General features: G+C 45.7%; 1 protein-coding gene across 6 annotated transcripts in view; it reads right to left on the reverse strand.

Annotated features, from left to right (window-relative positions):
- SLC1A2 (solute carrier family 1 member 2) overlaps positions 1-21,045 on the reverse strand; it is a 142,847-nt gene that overhangs the window by 105,154 nt on the left and 16,648 nt on the right. Inside the window, exon 1 of one of the 6 annotated variants that reach the window (XM_027578370.2) lies at positions 4,249-4,476. The exons of the other annotated variants lie outside the window; for them this stretch is intronic. The gene's annotated coding sequence lies outside the window, so the exon portion shown is untranslated. Of the gene's footprint in view, positions 1-4,248; positions 4,477-21,045 lie in introns of those variants that run through there. 6 annotated transcript variants of the gene reach the window in all.

Below are 21,045 nucleotides of genomic sequence, written 5' to 3' on the forward strand. Positions count from 1 at the left end.
AACAGCTAAGAGATGTTCAGTGATTGCTCTATGCAAGGCACTGCTCTAGGTGCTCTGTGCTTCAACTCAATCTTCACCCACACCCTAAGAAGTCAGTTCTAGATCATTCCCATTCTGTAGGTGAACACATTAAGGCACAGAGAGGTCAGATCACAAGGTCACACAGCAAGCAGGTAAGTCACAGAGCCAGGAATGGAACCCGGGTCCTCTGGCTCCGGAGACCATATTCTTAAATCTCCAGGATCTATAATACCCAGTCAGGCTGGTCTCAGAAATGAGTGGATAATTTCTTAGGCCTTGAAACTTCCATTTTTGTCACTGGATCCCCAGCCTGGACAACAAAGTATATGTAGAACAGTCAACTAAAAGGCTAGGAGTGGAAAAACTATCAGATGATCCCAAATTGACAGGCATGTTACAAAATAACCAATCAGTCCTCCTCAAAAATGTCAAGGTCATGAGAGACAAGGGAAGACCTAAGCAACTGTCATTGGGGAAGGAGACAGAGAACTAAGTGCAATGTGGGATCCTGGATTGGATCCCAGAACAGAGAGAGGACCTTAGTGGGAAAACTGGGGAAATCCAAATGAGTTCTAAGTTAACTATAACGGAGCAGGGTTAATTTCTTGGTTTTAACCAATGTCCTATGGTTGTGTGAGAAGTGACCATTACAGGAAGCCGAGTGGGGGCATCCGGGAACTTTCTGTCTTATTTCTGCAATTCCTCTTTTAAGTCTAAAATTATCTAAAAAAATTTTTTAAATTCAGTGTTGAAAAAACAAACTAAACATTCAAATGACAGGAGGATCAAAACCACTGACATTCTCAGTTTAGAAACTAATGCGTTGATCTTTGTAATTATATTGTTTCCACCTATGTATGCGAATAAGTATTCATCTTGATTTGACATCAAATCTGTTTTAAATTGTGAATAACAACAACAACCAAAAAAGCTGGCAGCATTTCAATTTAGAAGTCTGGGTCAGCTTCAGAAGAACAGATTACTTCCATGTGCTTTAAGATGTGACTCTATTGTCTTTCCCTCGGACTTCAAATCCTCAGAGATGCTATTCTACAAATCTATTCGACACCCACACGTCGATGGCTGCTGGCCAGGAAAGGCTTGGATCACTTGGAGATTGAAGGAACTACTTTGCAGGCAGGGGTGAGCTTCCAGAAATGCAGCACGTTTGGCACACACACACCAAGTGGCAAGCCAGGGAGACACAAGGGTCTTCATGAGAGTCAGGAGGGCTGGTAGCCAACGGGGTAAAGGAGAAACAAAGGCATCGTTCCCGCTAACTCTGTGCAGGGCAAGGCAGTAAACATTCTGCCTGCATTAGCTCATTTAATCCTCTCCACACTACGGACCAGATGCTCTACGATTAGATGCTCTACATCCATGGCTCCATCTGATCAATACCGAAGGGGCGTGGTTACCAACTCCATATGCAAATGAGGTCGCTCTGGCTCAGAAAGGTTGCCTAGGGGCTCCTGGGTGGCTGAGTCCTTAAGGGTCTACCTTTGGCTCAGGTCATGATCTCAGGGTCCTGGGATCAAGCCCCACATAGGGCTCTCTGCTCCGCGAGAAGCCTGCTTCTCCCTCCCCCTGCTTGTGTTCCTGCTCTCGCTAACTCTCTCTGTCAAATAAACAAATAAATAAAAATCTTAAAAAAAAAAAAAAAAAGAAAGGTTGCCTAACCAGAAGGCTAAGTGGCTGCACCAGAATGGAAGCCCAGATCTTCATCCTGCAACCAAGGAAGACTCATATGGTAAAAAAAAAAAAAATCATCAAGCAGCTAAGAAGACATGAACCTCCTCTCAGGGACCCCTGAAATTAACCCTCAAAGACAGGCCGGAGGGGGCGTATTCATGCAGGTTTCGCCCCTGTCCAGCTGATTTTGCCTGTCACATTTATCAAATCTAGATCATTCAGGCCCCAAACAGGTAGAGTAAGTTTTTGTTTATTGGTCGGTCTTTTTTGTTTTGTTTGTTCCACTGGTTTTCTTTGGTTTTTGACCTCAGTCATCTCTTTTGGAGACCTACATGATCTAAATTATCTAGGAAACTGCAAATATCCCTTCCCTTTTTTCCAATGTGGGTTTTTCTTTAAGAAACCCAGGTTCCCAGGCTGTTTCATGACATGGGCATTTTTAAACGCAAACACCTGTGCAGGGGCCCACGAAAGTTCCCTTAGTAGTTTCAGCCAGAAGAATAAAGCCACATCGAACGAGGCGAGCTCCCCTGAATCCAACCCGAGGCCACTGGTTTCACACTTGGAAATAGAATCAGTAATACCACTGCCTCCCACCCCCAAAACACATTCCAGTCCCAGTTTAGGATTCCACAGTCTGGAAGGAAAAGCAATATGTGAATTTAGGAAAGGACAGAGTCCCCAGATCCTAAAACATAGGCTCGAGTGGAAAGGACCTGATGCTTTTGCACAGTATTACTTCAGGGACTTATTATTCTGAAACACTGTCCGGATGATGACACACCAGACACTCGGGGGATGCTGCCTCCTAGGAAGACCGCAATCTTAAAGCAGCTTGCTGCTGCCCATCACGCATCTTCCATCAAAGGCAGAGGAAAAGCCAAAAAAGGAGGACATTAACGCTGACTGACCCGAAGCAGTCTGAAGTTGTCACACACCTGGTCTGGTTTGTGAAAAATCTTTCTCTCCAAAAGAGCTCCCCCTTCCCATTCACATGGGCCATTTGTGTCTTTATGAGCAACTCTAACAGTCCACTTCTTTTCCATGAAGTTTAACCACTGAGCATAAAATAAGAACCTTTCAAATGTGTTCAAGAAGGCCCGGGGCGGGGGGTGGGCAAAATGGGTCTTTGCCTGTAACGGAATCTCTTCGTGGGACTGATAAATGGTGTGCTTTGGATTTACTGCTCACAAAACCCCCAAAAGCGTAAAAGGCAAGCTTGTGTCCAAACAAATACACAACCTGTGGCTCTCTTCAATCCAACGCTGTTCAAAGTCAGGTCTGATGGGCGCAGTTGACAGCTGGTCTTGGAAAGGGCGCAGAGCCAACCTGGCTAGTTGTAGCCGTGGAAGGAGCAGGGGGGGATGGAGGGATAAATCTGTAGCCCCACTGTTTGTGGATTAAGTGCGTTAGAATCTGTGACACAGAGAACAGCCTGGCACACAGAAAGCGCTATAGAAATGTCAGCTCCTGTTACGGCTGCTATTATTATTACTAACACCGCAATTACAGCTGCCTAGATTCACAAAACTATTCAAAGCCTCTGCCACATTTAGGCAATCCCACTGAAATAAACAATGCAGGTTTTTTTTAAAGAAGGCAGACACGGAATCCTGGATGAGCAAACTCCCACCCACAAAGAGCAAGGCGCCCCTGCCTCTGACATGTTCCTTGGGACAGACCACCTAGCAATTTGGGAGCTTAGAAGCCTTCACTTAAGGCTTGAGAAGGTGCCAAGGACTTTCTTGGAGAGCCAGTTTAGAGAGAGACATTTGATCGCGTCTTCCAATGAGAAGCATATGTCCAGGGTACATACGCTTCCTCCACTCACGTATGGATGGAAACAATGCTGAGTACATTCTGTCCCAAGAACTTACTCATGCTTACCCTACAAGGCTTAACTTTTTAATTTAAATCCCAGAATCCTGCCATAAAACCAGCCAACTGAAAAGTTGCTTGAGAGCAACTTCTGGGCAATCTATTCATCGCGTGGCAATCCCCAATAGCTAAAACAAATGTTCCCTGTAGTCCATAGAGTTGGTTAAAAAAAAAAAAAAAAAGCTGTGTATTTTCTTTCTCCTTTCCATGATCATCACGAGGGACATCTACTAGATTCCACTTAAGCACCAACAGCAAAAGACTACTTGCATGCTTAATGACAAGGTTCATTACCTTGTTAAGGAGACATCTGATTTCTGCAGGCAATCTTTAAAAGGTCACATCTGTAATGACTCACGTATTTTCATAACCCGTCTACTGTTATCATTTAATCCCTTGGCCAGGTTCCAAAAAACTCAAGTGCTCATGGGTTTGATAAGACAATCAGCGCCAGGCAGGTCCCCATACTGTTAGACACAGGGCAGATGAAGCCAACTCGGCTCCATGAAATGGGATGCCTCCTTGAAACAAGAAAACCTCGATTCCCTGGATGGCTCAACTGCACCTAAGAATTCCACGGAAAGGGCGCTGATTTTTGCTTTGCCTTTGAAAAGCCACCCTGGGTTGTGGCCCTGGGGCTCATTTGTCAGCACTAACCTTCTCCGGATATAGTCCTCAGGCCTCTTCACGGATACATACGTGAGCGTTATTCTAGGTGACCTCCTGTTAAAGGGTTTTATTTTAAATCCCAGCTAATCTTGGCTGCTCCCTGGACTGGTCTGATCTCTTGCCACATCCTAGTTCAGGTCTATGGCAAGCTGCAAAAACACAGTGGGAACAAGTTTGGAGTCTGTCTCCTTCTTTCCCTTTCTTCCGTCAGTTCTGTTCCATCAACAACACTTTCTTTCTCCTCTGCATAAACAGCAGCATAGGTAAGCCACAACGAAAAGTAAAAAATAAAGATCAGAGCCGCCGCGCGAGCCGATGGCTCTCTCCGCAGCAGCGGTGCTAAGGCGGTTCGGAGAGCCGGACGGGATGTGCCCGCGCTTGCGCACACAGCGCCTCGCTGTTTGTTTTGAGTGCCTCTGGGTATTTTTAGAGTCTGCAGGGAGAAGTTGAGCTGCACAGGGTGGCTAATAGGTTACTAATGACCCCCTAAGCTTAAAGAAGCGGGCTTCCCAGCAACTGCTGAAGCTTCAGGTGATGAAAAGCACACTTGACTTAAAAATCACCCATATGTGGGGGCAGAGGTGGAAAAGACAAGAAAAAAGTCCTTGATAAACCAAGCTGGAAACGAGCATTGCAGAGCACGGGTGTAAGGCAACTAATTGTAAGATACTTCGGAGTTTGTGGTAGCCCTACAGTTCCCTTCCTTTTTCCTTCCTCCCTCCCTCCCTTCCTTCCTTTGCCCTCTTTTCTTTGCTTTTTGTCTTCCCAGCATCTCTTTGGGGAACCACCCCTTCCAGTGGCTCCGCAGAGGTGAACGCAGGGACCCAGACCTGGCCAATCAGACAAGCCTTTCCTACGGTGGCCAGCCCAGGAATGGGGGTGCGACTCCTGCGAAATCCAGCTCAAGACACGGTTCCCTGGGCCTTTTCCTGGGAGCAGCAGAAAGGAGGTACTTCTTATTGCTGGCATCATTACCTGTGAGGATGCTGTAAGCCTCGAGCTGCAGGACACATTGGTCCCTGAAACAAGGATACCCAGGAAAGCCCAGCCAAGAGGTGGGAAGGGAAAGAGCATCTCAAGGACAACATCTGAGCCCTCTCTCCTGCTCTGTCTGCAGCCACTGAATCCCTAGAAATCCCAGGGACCTGAGCCAATGAAGTTCCCCCCTTCTTTACCTTTGAGGAAAGCACCCAAAAGAATCTTAATACAGAGCGAGCTCTAAATGTGATTTTTATTAAATGCCAGAGAGATGTTGAAGTAGAAGCCATAAGCCTATCTAGTCATGCCCACCTTGCTGAAGAGGACACCGGCCCCTCAGCAAAGGCCCCCAAACTGCCCTGGTTTGCTTCAGAAAGCAGACGGGCAATTCCAAGATGATCCTCCTTTGTCCTTCAGGAAGATAAAGTGTAACATTCATTCCTCATAAATGTCACATGGCACCCTTTAATTTCTTGTCTTTCCCAAAAAAGCAAAACTTCCCCAGTGGTTTGCAGGGTCCTCCGCAGTGCATGAGCCCTGATCTCTCACCACATGATCCCCTCCCCACAGTCATGTTGATGCTGATAAACATAATGAACACGGAATAGTCCAGTGCCCTGCACAAAGCAGCCATCACACAAGCAGTTAAACTTTTACTTACACAGTCTGAGTAAACCCTCACAACAACTTTGTGAAGCAGGAACTAAAACATGCCCATTTTATAGATGAAGATATTGAGGCTCAGAAAGATTGAGTGCTGTGCTGACACACAGCAAGTCAGAAGGAGAGTCAGGCTTCAGACTCAACTCTATGTAGCTGTGAAGTTGGTGCTCAACCACTGTGAGTGGCTCCCTTTCCATGGAATTGCCCGCTGCTTGACGGACCTTTACCTCCCGTTTACCTCTCACACTGTGTTTTCCCTCCTGGCCTGTCAGCCTCTCTATATTTCCACTTCTGCAAAGTTCCTGCTGAACCTGTTCTGTGTCTTCCTGATCCTCATGTGTTCATTTCTCCATCATCCCAACTGGGTGATTCTTCACGACCAGCTACATCTTGGTTTCATTAACCCTTGCTAGAATCATGAATCCATTTGTCAGGAAGAAGATGCCCTATAATTCCAAAAGCCCAAATCTTAAGTTTTCCCATTTCTCCTAAAAAGCAGAAGATGAATGGCTTGCAGCATGCTTCAGACGCTTACTGTTACTATCTCCAGCTCTTCAGGAGTGAAAAGAACTTAGATGTCCTTTTGAACCTGATTCTGAAATCTGATTCTGCTTTCTCCACCCAAATATGACAAAAGTTAAAAGCCTCCAACCACCTAAGGAAATTATCAAACATATATGAAAAAAATGTATATACAAAGTTGTGCAAGACCATGTGGCTTATGACAGTGAAATGTCAGAAGTAAGTAAATTTGCACCAGCAAAAAGAGATTGGTGTCAATGTCTGGTTAACTATGATTTTAAAACACTCAAAGCAATTAAGTCATTAGAGTTATGTCAAGAAAGAATAGAGTGGGAAAAAGAAAAAGAAAACCTGACACAATCCTCAAGGAAAAGTGCAGACTTTAAAATGTAGATTTCCACAAAAATAACAAATCACATAGATTGAAAGGAAATAAACTAAAATGAGAACCAGAATGGGATTATGAGTGATCTTATTTTTTGTTTAGATTTTTGCCTTGTGCCTTTTGGATTGAAAGGTGTCTGTTGTTTGTTTTGCTTTGAGCAACATTATTTTTCTAACCCTTGTTATGAAAGAGAGCAGCAGCCTGAAGAAAAAGTTGACAATGATTAAGGAGATGATGTCACTGGGGTCATCAGAGCAAAGGGACCTGTGAGCTGGGGAGGGAGGCCGGACTCTGGAGTCAACTGCCTGGGGCTGGATTCAGGCTCTGCTGCTCACAGGCTGCATACCTGAGCAAGTTACTTAACTTCCCTGTGCCTCAGTTTCCCCATCTAGAACAGGGATGATAATAATCATGCTGCCCTCGTGGGGTCATTCTAAATGTCACATGAACTAACATACATGAAGCATTTATTTTTTTTTAAAGATTTTATGTATTTATTTATTTGAGAGAGAGAGCACATGAGAGGGGGGAGGGTCAGAGGGAGAAGCAGACTCCCTGCCGAGCAGGGAGCCTGATGCGGGACTCGATCCAGGGACTCCAGGATCATGACCTGAGCCGAAGGCAGTCGCTTAACCAACTGAGCCACCCAGGCGCCCTACATGAAGCATTTAAAACAATGCCTGGCAGAGTATGTTCTGTACACACTGTTGCTCTCTTTACGGTATAAACCACTTAAAAGTAAGCACCCTGTCTTATTCCTTTGTCACACCTATCAAAGGGCCTGATGCACAGTGAGCGCTTGATCAACGTCTGTTGAATGTGCCCAGTAAGATTCCAGAGCGCAGTGCTAGTGTTCTGAGAAGCGGCCACCATGATACCCTCTCACGCGTGACATCTCCCTTCACACCGGACCCACGGAGTTTCTTAGGGCTGAAGGGAAGGCAGCCGTCCAGTGGCTTGTTTGGAGCACCACCAGTTAACGGGATAAAAGGGACTGCTGATGGGCGCCTGGGTGGCTCAGTCTTCAGCTCCGGTCATGATCCCACGGTCCTGGGATCGAGTCCCACATCAGGATCCCTGTTCGGCGGGAAGTCTGCTTCTCCCTCTACCCCTCCCCCCTGCTTGTGTGCTCTCTCTCTCTCTCTCTCTCATGCTCTCTCTCTCTCTCAAATAAATAAAATCTTTAAAAAAAAAGGGGGGGCCGTTGAGAAACTGTATTACCACAACCCAATAAAGTTTAGCAATGATCCACCATCTTCCTCCACTGTCCTACTCAGGAGTTATCTGGTTGCTTAAAAGAAAAAAATGCACTTACACGAAACAAAAAAGGAGAACATGGTATCATGAGGTACAGAAATCTCATGGGATCCAAGAACAAGAAACAAAATAATAATAGAAGCTCTTTTGTCAAATGCAGTTTGGACCAGCGAGAAAAGTATTATATAGATAAGTGAACAGGACCCTCCTCCTTCTCGAATAAGGAAGACCAACCCAGAGGCCATCTGGACAGCATATGGGCATAACTCAAAAAGACAAGTACATGTTGCATCCAAGGACCCTAAACAAGTCTCCGACAGTTTCAGCTTTAGGCCCAGTGGATTAGAGAACACTGATTCGACGCTGAAGCTAGCTCGCTTGCTGAGTTATGTATCCATAGACGCCACTGTGCCATAGTCCTCACTGTCCCAACTTCCGGACGTTCAGATTTACCAACCTGGGGAGAAAAACACCATCACAGAAGTTTGGCCATTTATCTGCTGGTGCTATTAGAAAATTATACAAAGAACTGAGGACTTGAACCACAGAATTGGAGGGATATAAAAGGATTTTTAAAACTTAATCATCAACCTCATATTTTACATATGGAACAAGGGAAAAAAAAGCCTGGAGAGGTCAAGGTGATATGCCATGGCCAGGAAGCCCCCAGCCACGGAGTCTCAGGGCAACACGGCTTTCCCTACTCTCCTGTGAGCCAAACAGCTAACCGTCTGCCTACAGACAGGCGTTCAGTCAAATTTCCCAGAAGTATGTCATTTATACAAGGATAAACTAAAAAAGTATGACAATAAAAATTTACCCACATACTGAGTGGTTGACAAGGTCCTACCATATGTGGGCCTCAGAGTAAACGAATGAGAGTGAGATAGAAATATCCAGAAATGAAAGCTCTCCCCTTCACTCGTTTCTAACTTGTAACTCAGGCTAGTAAATCTCCCAGCTCAGACCATCCCTGCCCTCCCCTCTATAAATTAGGAAGCTTGTTCAACAGACAGAAGTAGAATCACACTTGAGGGCCTACAATATGACAAACGTGTCCCAGATTGGTTCTCATTTCAGCCTCATTCAGGGACAATCCGATTGTCTCTCCTTCCTCAGATGAGCCAACTGAGGCTCAGAGAGGTCAGGCATTTCTCCAAGGTCACACAACTAGTCTGTTGGGTTCGAAAGCCTGCAGTTTCGCAGTGCTGTGCCTCCCATGCTTCCCAGACGGAGGATCCTGCGCAGGGGCATAACGGGCAGTGAAAATGATCTTTTCTCAATACTTTAAAGATGCACCGTTTGGGACCTGTAACTTATCCCGGAAGGCCAGTTCCACAGGGGGCCACAGCCCTTCTGCTCCTTCTGCTTTCCCAGCCGGCTCTTTCCCCAAGGTGCGTTCCTTCCAAGACACAGAGCTTGGTTTCATTCCTCTCTGGTTCCCTGGCTTCTTCTTAGCATCTTCTCACCAAACTTCTATAATTTTTTTTTTTAAATCTTGACCCTAGAGGAATTTATCTCATCAGAATTAGAAGAATTTAGGCAGAGAATACAGAAAGGAAGGCCTAGGGGCACCTGCGAAAACTTTCTCTGGGCCTCAATTACGCTCCCGGCTACGTTACTCTCACACCACCAGGCTTTTCTCTCCATGAATCTTCTCTCTCCAGGCTTTTTCTCTCCCACGCCTCGCTCATTCCCTGTCTCAGATGAGGAACTGTCTCTTCTAAAATATATACATTTTCTAGATATTTTCAGACATGGACGCCCTCAGCCACCACTGCCACAAAATTCAGGGACGTTCATGTCAGCCAAATCTCAACACGAAAGCGAAGACAGGCATATGTTATTACTTGGATGGCTTCAAGCATTTTCTTGTGGAAGAAAGCAAAAGAAAATCAACATTTGCCTGTGAAAATGAAAATAAAATTAGCTTTAAAAGGTTGTGTTTTGAATATCCTAATAGATTTTAGGAGATTTGCCTACATGAGAGAAATATTGATACATGACTTAGATATCAATCATTTTATCACAACAGCTAACACAGGAAGGGGCTACTGCTCCACACACTTTCTATGCATTTACCCTCACAACCACCCCTAAGAGATTTGGTTCTATCATTAAACCCATTTTATATGTGTGGAAACTGAGGCTTGGAAAGTTTAAGTAAGTTGCCTTAAAATTACCCTCTGACAAGCTTATTCAGAGCTAACATGCTGCGCTTCTTATTTTTAAGTAAAAACGAGGGCAGTCATTTATATCTCTGTAAATTCCAAACATACACTTTCTGACTTTCTCCTCTTTCAGCGGCCTCCCCCATTCTCTCACGGAACTGGTATATGAATCTGTTCCTGGTCAACTAATCGTCGTAGATGGCTGTCTTCATTTGTGGGCAGGATTATCTGAGCAGGAATGGGTCAAATCTTTCTGGGAATGAAAGAAAGTGCCAATTTAAGCATCCTGCTTCTGGAAAAGTGACACGGGCACCCAGCCTTTTACGTAACCCGAAAAAAAATGCCAGGAGAATTAGGGTCTTTGGCTGCAGAAGAAGATCCCAGGCAAATGGCTGGCTCATCCAGATCTTTCCCCATGGGCGGGATGAGGAGGCAAGCACATCCCTGAGTTCCCAGCACTGTGATTGCTCTTGCTATTAGAGCCCTATTACCTTCCCCTGGAGGATGAGTGTGTTTACTGATGATGTCCTGAACAAAGATCATCAATAATTCATCCCTGGAGAGCTGACAGCAGAGTGTTTGGCTGTCATGGCAACAACCAAAAGACCTTTTTTGTTTAAAATAAATAAATAAATAAGCGTCCAAAAAATGTGGCTATTTTTTCACAAATGTTGAACTCCTGACAGCAACAGTCTATGTGTGAGTGAAATATGAATGGGCGGAGAAAAACTATCTTAAAAATGACATCTCCAAGTCATTAACTATCAGGACAAGAAAATAGGGGACAGAAAGTACATTTCTTGGCTTCACACTGCACCCTTCTGGAAGGAGGAGGAAGTGAAAATATGACATCACTTTATACTCAATTTGCTATATTCTGAACACTGATTCCTATCAAAAATCCATCCAGAAAAGCATTTTCCCATGCTTTAACTTTTTTTCTCGCTTAACATGTTCCCCCCCCAATCTTTACCACAACCTCATGAGGCCAAAATCACCCCCATTTTACAGATAAGGAAGCTGAGTCTTTAGAGACCATGGCCAAGTCAAAGCCTAGAAATGGAGCAGGTAGAATTTGGTACCCAAGTCAATTTTACTGCAAAATCTGTGTTGTCCCTCATACCAATCCTGTGGGAAAGGGAGAAAACAGAACCCACTTAGGGGGTGAGACTTACTCAGAATTTATTTCAGAAAAATGGGCCTTAAAAATTTTTCACTATAGGGGCGCCTGGGTGGCTCAGTCGTTAAGCGTCTGCCTTCGGCTCAGGTCATGATCCCAGGGTCCTGGGATCGAGCCCCCCACATCGGGCTCCCTGCTCCGCGGGAAGCCTGCTTCTCCCTCTCCCACTCCCCCTGCTTGTGTTCCCTCTCTCGCTGTGTCTCTCTCTGTTAAATAAATAAATAAAATCTTTAAAAAGTTTTTTTTCCACTATAAAAAATATTTTAAATGTCTTTCATCACATAGCTCAAGAACAGGAGGGAGAAAGGTGAGTTTTATCAGTTTCCTACTTTCATCTTGAGTGGAATTAAGAGCCAGACACAACAACAAGCTCTTCTCTGCTTCACTCTGAATCATCCTAGATTTGTTTTTACAAAAAGATAACATCCCTCATCCCCACCCCCGCATTGTGAGCTATTTAAGCACAGACGCTGAACCTTCTTCACCTTTGTTTTTGGAGGCTCAGAAAAATCTGTGGAAGAATGAAAAAAATCAAGAAGAGAATGAAACACTTGAAAGCAGTATCTCTTTAATTTTGTTTTATATATTCAAAAATTCCAAGCAAAAATGACTCGTGACACTTGAACCACTGGGTGAATTAACCCAGTTTTCCATTGGTGCCGGGAGATGGAGCACCAGCAGGGGAGGAAGGAGCTGTTCTCAAGCCGGGCTCCTGAGTTTCCTAATTCTCATCCCAAAACACCACTGGGGGTTTGGGTCTGAACTGAGCATTTCACCTCTCTGGGTTTAACTTTGCTCTCTATAAAATGAGGATTCTTTGAAACGAAATATGGAAGTAGTAGAGTTGAAAGTTGGGGATGGTGATTTGTATAGTTTTTAAAAATTTTTTCGGGGGCTTATTCATTTTTTTGTGTGTTATGTTAGTCACCATACCATACATCATTAGTTTTTGATGTAGTGTTCTGTGATTGATGATTTGTACATTTTAAATGGTCAGCGTGACATTTAGTAACTGGTTTGGCTGGTGTCACTCATTCGCTCATTCCATCGCCACCCGCACAGCCTGAGCAAGGAAGAAGCGAAACACCACAGTGAGCCTGATTTAAAAACAAAACCAAAACAAAACGCAAAACACTTGAGTAGGTAAAGCAGTGAATTTCAAACATGTTTGACAACAAGCCCCAGAAAGAAAGACGTCTTCATGTTTCTCCTCACGGTCCAGCACACACACAAGCACGCACACACCAAACTGCAGGAAATAACCCATCTCCTTTCTATAGGCTACAGACTCTGATGGTTTCCGTTCTCCTCTAGTTCATGTTTGTAACTTGACTTTTGTCTAGTAAGTCGGTTTCTCGACCCACTAAATCGTATGACCTGCAGATGGAGAAGTTGTGCTAAGCAACACTTGAACCAGGCGTTCAAGTTAGCAAACACCAGCAATGTGACCGGTATGAAATGAGATTGTGCCGTTAAGTTTAAAATACACCGCAGATGTGTTTAAATAACACCAGAATTTAAAGTAAAATACCGGGGCGCCTGGGTGGCTCAGTCATTAAGCGTCTGCCTTCGGCTCAGGTCATGATCCCATGGTCCTGGAATTGTGCCCCGCATCGGGCTCCCTGTCTGTGGGAAGCCCGCTTCTCCCTCTCCCACTCCCCCTGCTTGTGTTCCCTCTCTCGCGGTCCCTCTCTGTCAATTAAATAAATAAAATCTTTAAAAAAATAAATAAAGTAAAATACCTCATTAGTGATTGTTTGTATTGATTCCATGCCGAGACAATCATAGTTGGGATCATTTAAAGTAAATAAAGTCTATTGCTGAAACAAATTTCACCCGTTTTGCTTTATTTCCTGTGGCTAAAAGAAAAATTATTACCGATGAGGCTCACATTCTATTTCTAGGGGACGGCATGGACCCAGCGCAAGCTCAGCAAACCCTTGCCCTTGGGTCCACCCCACCGTGCCATCTGTTTTTGTTAATACACTCTTACTGGAACACATCCGCACACCCTTATTTACCTATTGGTGAGCAGTTGCAACAGAGGCTTTACGGCCTGCAAAGTCTAAAATATTTGTGTCTGGGCCTTTGCAGGAGTTGCTGACCCCTAACAGAGCACTGGGTGCTTATTATCGGCCAGTCATTGTGCCAGGCCATGGATCTATATAAACATGCTACTGACTTGGTACTCATAGCCATCCTGCAAGAGGACTTTTCTTACCACATTTTACAAATAAGGCTCTAAGGGATTAAGTAATTGGCCCAAGGTCACCCAGCTGGGCAACAAGAAACAGCTGGGATTTGAACCTCTGCTCATCTGATAACAAAGCCTGTGCTATCATTTCTACTTCCTGCGCATCTCCCCTACCCCAAACCACCCCTTCCGAGCTAGACACAGTGTTAAATTGCACCTCTGTTGCTGGCAGAACCAGTTGGCCCATCTGAATGCCAACCAGTCCAGAGAGAGACAGGACCATCTTGGCGTGGGGGGGGGGGGGGGGGGAACCTCCCTCAGGGAATTTCCCGCCCCCCTCAGGGAATTTAAAGGTTGTAACCGCTCTTTTCATTTTAGGAAATGTCGCCTGCCTCCCACCCATCATGCAAATAAAGACTGCTCAGATGCTGCTCCTGGAGAGACCAAAGCATAATCATTTTAAGCCTCTCTTCACTTCAGTTAGAAACTTTCATTTCAGAGGCCCTGTTTTTCATTTTCAATCTTGATACCTTAGGGCTTCAAACCTCAGAATTGATGGCCCCAGATATCTAAACAAAGTCACTCTGGAAAAAAAAATAATAAATGTGGGAAAGACTGAAAAAGTGTCCTGGGGCTATTGTTAAGGAAAAAGCAAAAACGTTTGCAGAGTGATGCCTTATTTTGGTAAATAAGTAAAAATCACTTATAACTGTCCAATTTTGTGTGTGTGTGTGTGTGTGTGTGTGTGTGTGTGTGTGTGTGTGTCTGTGTGTGTGTTGAAGGCTATTCTCAAGGGGTGTATGGAATTACTTTTTGGCCGATATGTACTTTTAAATTTTTGTTACAGTGAAAACATATTTCTTGCAAATTTTTTTAAGTTTCCTGGTTTGAAGAAACCATGCACATTTTCTGGGGTTTTTGTTTGTTTTTTTAGGTCCCCGCGGATTTCCACTTAGGAAGGCACAGAGAATGTGAAATCATGCAAGCACAAAGGAAACCGGGGATCTTTCAAGCCTCAGTCTGGAAACCCCGGGAGGGCCTCCCTCTGTCTTTGCGGAAAAGTGGGGCTGCAGCGCCCTCCTGCGCCCTGGGTGGTGGAAGTCACCAGCCGAGAGCAGAGGAAGCCTGACGCCGCAGCTGCGCCAGCCATCCCACACCAACTATTAGGAATTCCCAGGACCAGAGGGGTTTTCTCCTCCTGAGGTTGTTGCTCTACTTCTGCTTGCCCGGCCAAGCACATCAGAGAGTTTGAGCTCCCAAGTGCCACCTTTTAGCTGCTCAATAAAGGCCCCCTCGGTTCCCCCGAGTCTTCCCCCAGGGGCGATGGAAGGGCTTGGAAAGCCACCTGCCAGGGAAGCCCCGAGTCCTTCCCAGTGTCCATCCAGACTTGGCATCCTCAGGATTTCCTTTTCTGGGAGATTCGGCAACGGCGGGATACACGTGTACTTGGGGGGGGGGGGCGTGCCTAAAGGTAGGACTGACACATTTTGAAGGTTTTATCTATCTCAAGTGTCAGTTTTAGGTGTCCCAGAGGGATAGGAAGCACAACTGTGCTTGAATGATAATACATCTTAAAACAGCCCCCTTTTTCTGAGCACCTACTTGTTCCAGCACTGGTCATATGACAGATGACCTTCATTACAGCCCTGCAGGTTGATGCTATTCATTTCTACTTTCTAGTAGGGACAGAACCTGAGGCTCTGAGGCTAAGTCACTCATCCAGTAAGTAGCTGGTCCTAGATTCAGCCATCCTTAGCTCCTTCTTGGTGCCAAGTGCCTTGTACTAAGGTTTTAGGGCATGAGGATAGCAGGCAGCAGAAGACCAAGGTGCACTAACTCCAGGGTGTCAGGCCTACAGGCTCCAAGTGGCCGCCAGATGGTGGCTGTATTTGACCCAGCTCACAGAAGGCCACTCTTTAACACTTGGTGGAGGGCCAGACACTCCCGGAGTGTCTGTTAAATCAATGAATGGTACCACATTGTACTGTGACTTGAGCTAGGGGTCGGGGTGGTATTTCAGGAGAGCCTTGATTTCTAAAGCTGCCTGGGTTGAAGACAGAGGCCAGTCCAGCCCCTGATCTTGCTAACACAGGAGTCCCTTCCCTGGTCACTGCAAAGCCAACTGGCTGCAGGTGACCCACAGCGAGGACAGCCCACCCTTCCCTTCTTTCTGCTCCTTACTGTCTAGAGCAGAGACGGCACAAATAATCCCCAAAATGGTATTCATTGCGAAGCTTTTAACCAAATCAGGATTTGGTAACCAGAAAGAAGCATTCAGATAAAATGTAAAGGATGTTTTACAAATCTGAAAAAAAAAAGTCACCAGCCAAGACCCTTTTCCTCTGAATTTTGAACATTCCCTTTAGTAATTTGTGAACCCCTCCACCAAAAACATGAAAATCATGATAAATATGAATAAAACATGCCTCTTAAAATGGCATGTGGATATTTAAAAGACATTATGAAGGTTTGTAGTCTAAAATTTTCTGATCTTGGGGTGCCTGGGTGGCTCAGTCGGTGAAGCGTCTGCCTTTGGCTCAGGTCATGATCCCGGGGTCCTGGGATCGAGCCCCATGTTGGACTCCCTGCTCAGCAGGATCCCTGCTTCTCCCTCTCCTTCTCCCCCTTCTTGTGCTCTCTCTCTCTCTCTCAAATGAATAAATAAAATCTTTAAAAAATAAATAAAATAAAATAAAATGTTCTGGTCTTAAAAGATGAGAGAGAATAGAGACTCCCTTTCATTAACATGTGTTTCTACCCATTTCCTTTTTTTTTTTAAGATTTTTTTTTTTTTTTAAGATTTATTTATTTATTTATTTATTTGACAGAAAGGGAGAGAGACAGTGAGAGAGGAAACACAAGCGGGCGGAGCGGGAGAGGGAGAAGCAGGCTTCCTGCCGAGCAGGGAGCCCGACACGGGGCTCGATCCCAGGACCCCTGGATCATGACCCGAGCCGAAGGCGGACACTTAACAACTGAGCCACCCAGGCGCCCCTCTTGCTCCCCCCACCCTGCCCCAGCTTTGTTCTCCTGAGAATGCTAGAAGAGGCCCCATGACCCTTGAGACCCAGCGCTCTCCAGCCCACTCAGTGGAGCCCTTCCTCCCTTAGCCATCTGCAAGCTTACTCCCTTTCTATCACCAACTCCTGCCCTAGCCCCTGAACAAATCCCGAGCAGACCCCGAGGTCTAACTTAGTTGGAGAGGTAAACACCTCTGTCTTGTATAAAGCTCCCAGGATGTGATCCTTCCAGCCACCGCCCAGCTATGCAGTGGTGACAGGGTCGGCTCACCACATTGCAGTGAAGGCCTGAGGTGCACGCTCATCTCCCGAACGCGCCCTCAGCCAGGTGTGGGGCATCAGAGACGCTAGCTGGATCAGGCACCGCTGAGCCCCGCCTCACCCTGACGCCCCATGACGTGAGTGTCCTTGGATGCTGCACATGCAGATCCAGCAGCTTGAGCCCACTGGGGCGAAAGGCCACTTTTCAAATATATGGGAATGCAAATAGCTAATTCAACTCTGCCGATTAAAATAAAAATTCCTGAACTTCAGTCAAAGGAGCATGAACTTTTTTTTTTTTTTGATCTGTAGAAAATGACTGGGTGACTCGGCCGAAAAAGCCAGAACAGTTAAGGTGGGCCGACCCCTTCTCTTTTCCCCAGAGAGTTCATGTCACTGTCACACCTGTATTCCTCTTCATCTGCTGGAAGGCCACCGTCCCACCAGTCAAGAACAGGACAGAATTCCAGGAAAATTCAGGCCTGGAGATTCTGATCTAGTTCGTGGAAATGACCAGGGCCAAACGGCCCCGAGTTCAGTCAGGCACGGTATGGAGTCCTGGCTCAAGTGCACAGTCACGCCGCTGGGCATGACACGGAAGGTGAGGAAAACATGACGCACAGTAAAGCTAGCTCTCTGTGCTCCTTGGAGGACAGAGCTGCAGAGTATGTTGGATTTTGAGCAGAACATTTCTCTTCCCGGTAGGTAGGGAGGGTGAACTGCCTGCGGGGACCGCTGTTGTCCTCAGGAGCCACGGGCCTCGGGTGGTAAGCACAGGCTGTGTTCGATAGGGACAGAAAGGACCCCAGAGATCCTGGAGACCCAGGAGGAGGGGAGCGCCGTCAGGGGCAGAGACAGTGCCCTCCTGGGTGTGCCCTCCACGGTGATTCATGATGACTTCAGGAACATTCCACAGTGAACACTCATGAGCTGTCCTGCAGCAGGGAGGGCAACTGAGATCCCAGGACAACACTCAGTACACTGTGGGCGGGAGCGGGGCTTTCCCAAAGCCAGAGGTGGCCCACCCAGAGGGGGACTGGAAGAGGGGCTCTTCCTCTGGGTTCAGACCTCAAGCTGGCACCGGGGATGAGCTCATCTCTTAGGAGACCTCCTGTCAAATGTTTCAGATTCTTCTTCTCTTAAGCACCGAGACTAGGGATTTTCATGGTTATCTTTTTTTAAACCATTATACCCTCTCATTGTTCCCGAATCTTTGATAAAGTCTGTCCATTCACAGCCCCCGTCTACGTGAGAGGCTCTGGGGCATTAAGGACAGAGAAACTAAGGGAAGTTTGGCTTTCCCCACTTCACCCCTCCACCAAGACTGCAGAGGGAGCAGCATGGTGCCCAGGAACAACAGTCCCAGGGACCCCAGAACAGCGAGCTTCTGGGGGACCGGAGGTCCAAGGTGCAGGGAAGAACACAGTTAAAGTGGGCAACATGCCTTCTAAAGCTCACATACTGCGCAGGAAAAAGAATGAGATATAATAGATAGATTTCTGGTCAGAAGCCAGTGGCAGAGCAAGGACTAAAACCCAGGTCTCCATAACCCACTTTGACTGTGGGCCTCAGCCTAATGAGGGGGCTGTGCCAACTGTTCTGGAACATTCTCAGTCCACAGTGACAGCAAGTAGAAACACTTTGTTTTCCTTGACATCCCATCGAAGCCCATTCGGCATTCATTTCCAGTACAATTTCACCTGCACTGACCACTCTCACTTTTGAAGGGAATGGAACAAAAATATGGTCTGCGTTTGACCAAGGAAACAGAGCCCAGAGTTGAAGTGCTACCCATGGTGAGTAGTGTGAAGGAGCTTAAGCCTACAGCAACCACACATAGCATTAAGTAAAGCCTGATCAAAGAGATATCTGGGGTCCGCGGTTGGTCAGGTAGTAAAAAACAATACCACCGCCCGACTATCTCTAAGAGGTGATGTGAGTTAGCTCATCTTAAGAGAGCTAAAAAAAAAAAAAGGCAAAGTCTTACCCTAAGCAGCAGAAAAGTTTAGCCTCCTCTCAGCTCCACGGAGCTGTGAAACCCACGAGAACAGAGTATGTTGCATTTTTAGAGAGAGCCCATTCAGAACCTTGCCAACAGGAAGGAAGGACGCCACACCAGCCCTGCAGAGCGGGCCCGTGCCTGGGTCACTACCCAGTTCGAGGAGAGACTTTGCGAGCATTTATTTGCAGCCTGCAAGTTACTTCCAAAATAAAAATGTCCAGCCAGTCTGTGCCTACCAGCCTGGAAAGAGCAACCCCATCTACGTTCGTTGACCCTTAGCATGTCTTTATCACTCCTCTCTTCTTCCCCTACTCCCTGAATCACTGTCCTTCCCTTCAGCCGAAAGGAAGTCAAAAGTTGGTCTTTAAAACACACTTAGCCCCCTCCAGGCATCTCCCAAGATGGGAAACCAAAGCAAGCACTTTTAATTACTCGGACCCAAAACGCTGAGCTTGACCTACCCAGATAATGAAGCTAAACTGGATGATTCTCCCTGCCTGATTCTTATGTAGGTGTCACTTCCATAAAACTTGGGTACAAAATCCAGATGGCCACAACTGGAGGTAGGGAGGTGGCTGGGGTAAGGGGCAGGGCTGGATCTTGAGACAGGAAGGTTAAGGACGTGAGAGGCAGCCCTTGCATAGCAATGTCTGCACTGCAGAGGATGCCTTTTCCAGCTGCACACGGCTTGTCAGGCCATCTACTCGTCCTCCAAACTAGAAGGGGTGTTCAGCTCCTTCCAGGGGAAGCAAAAGGACGGCAAAAGGGAAGAAGCCTGCCCCAGTAGAAAGGGCCACATTTTTATTTATTTACTTATTTATTTATTTATATATATATATATATATATTTTTTTTACAAAAAGCACTTGTTGGAGGAAAGCTAACCCCTTAAAAACGCAGTATGAACTCTGCACAGTTATGGAAAAAGAAATCATAAGAGTGTTCTACAATTTGTGCAAAAGCCCTGAAACAAAAAGAATGGGATCATTGCAGTCTAGACTGATGAATGTGAATGAGGATACATAACATATAAAGAGCCAAGACAGGGGAAAAAAAATTTTTTTTTAACCAAGTGCAGAGAAAAGACATTTCTTTGTCTACACCTGGCTCAGGTGTTTTGCCAGGAATTAAAGCGAACCCCAGAGCCGTTCTATATTACAACTACAATTAATAGTCACCGCAGGGCGCCTGGGTGGCTCAGTTGGTTAAAGCGACTGCCTTCGGCTCAGGTCATGATCCTGGAGTCCCGGGATCGAGTCCCACATCCAGCTCCCTGCTCGGCGGGGAGTCTGCTTCTCCCTCTGACCCTCCCCGCTCTCATGCTCTCTGTCTCTCATTCTTTCTCTCAAATAAATAAATAAAATCTTTAAAAAAAAAAAAAAACAACAGTCACTGCAGTGAAGTAGACTCAAAAAGACAACTGCTTGCGGTCATTCCAATCCCCTAGCCCCACCCAGACCCTGCACAGTTGGGAGCTACCGTGGGGAGGACAAACGTGTACACCGTCTGACCCAGCGAGTCCACTTCTAGCAATCTACCCCAGGGAAATAATGAGACAGGTTTGCATAGGCATATACACAAGGACTTTTATAACAGTGCAGCATCTGAAACAAGCCAAATATCTGACGATTGGGGATTGGCTTCAAAAGTGATAATACGTCCACAAAACAGAAACTACAGCAATTAAAAGAGTTTATCGATTTACTTATTAACAGATGTTCGTAACACATTGTCAAGTCAAAAAATTAGTTTATAAGACAATCTGTACACTATGCTTCCATTTTTATTAAAAATACGCATCTAGTCTGAAGTGAAATATACCAATGTGAAAGATATTTATCGCCGGTTAGTAACAGAACAGGTGTTATTTTTTTTTTAACCTTGCTCGGGTGGAACCAGTGTGGATTTCCTGCATAATGAATAAATTTGTTATGGATAAACTCTCCACCCTTACAGAACGGTGCCTTCATATGGCTTTACTCCTACCACAAATCATATAGGTTCATCCCTGAAAAATCAGAGTCCCGTGAAAATTTAACAGAGATAACATTTAAAAAAGAAAAAAGAAAAAAACACAGAAGCCTTTCTAACTACTTCATTTCCTTTAAAAATCATACAGAAATCTTTTAGTGCTCAGCTGCTGCACACGATTT

The sequence above is a fragment of the Zalophus californianus genome, chromosome 11 (assembly GCF_009762305.2).
Source record: "Zalophus californianus isolate mZalCal1 chromosome 11, mZalCal1.pri.v2, whole genome shotgun sequence".
NCBI lineage: Eukaryota > Metazoa > Chordata > Mammalia > Carnivora > Otariidae > Zalophus > Zalophus californianus.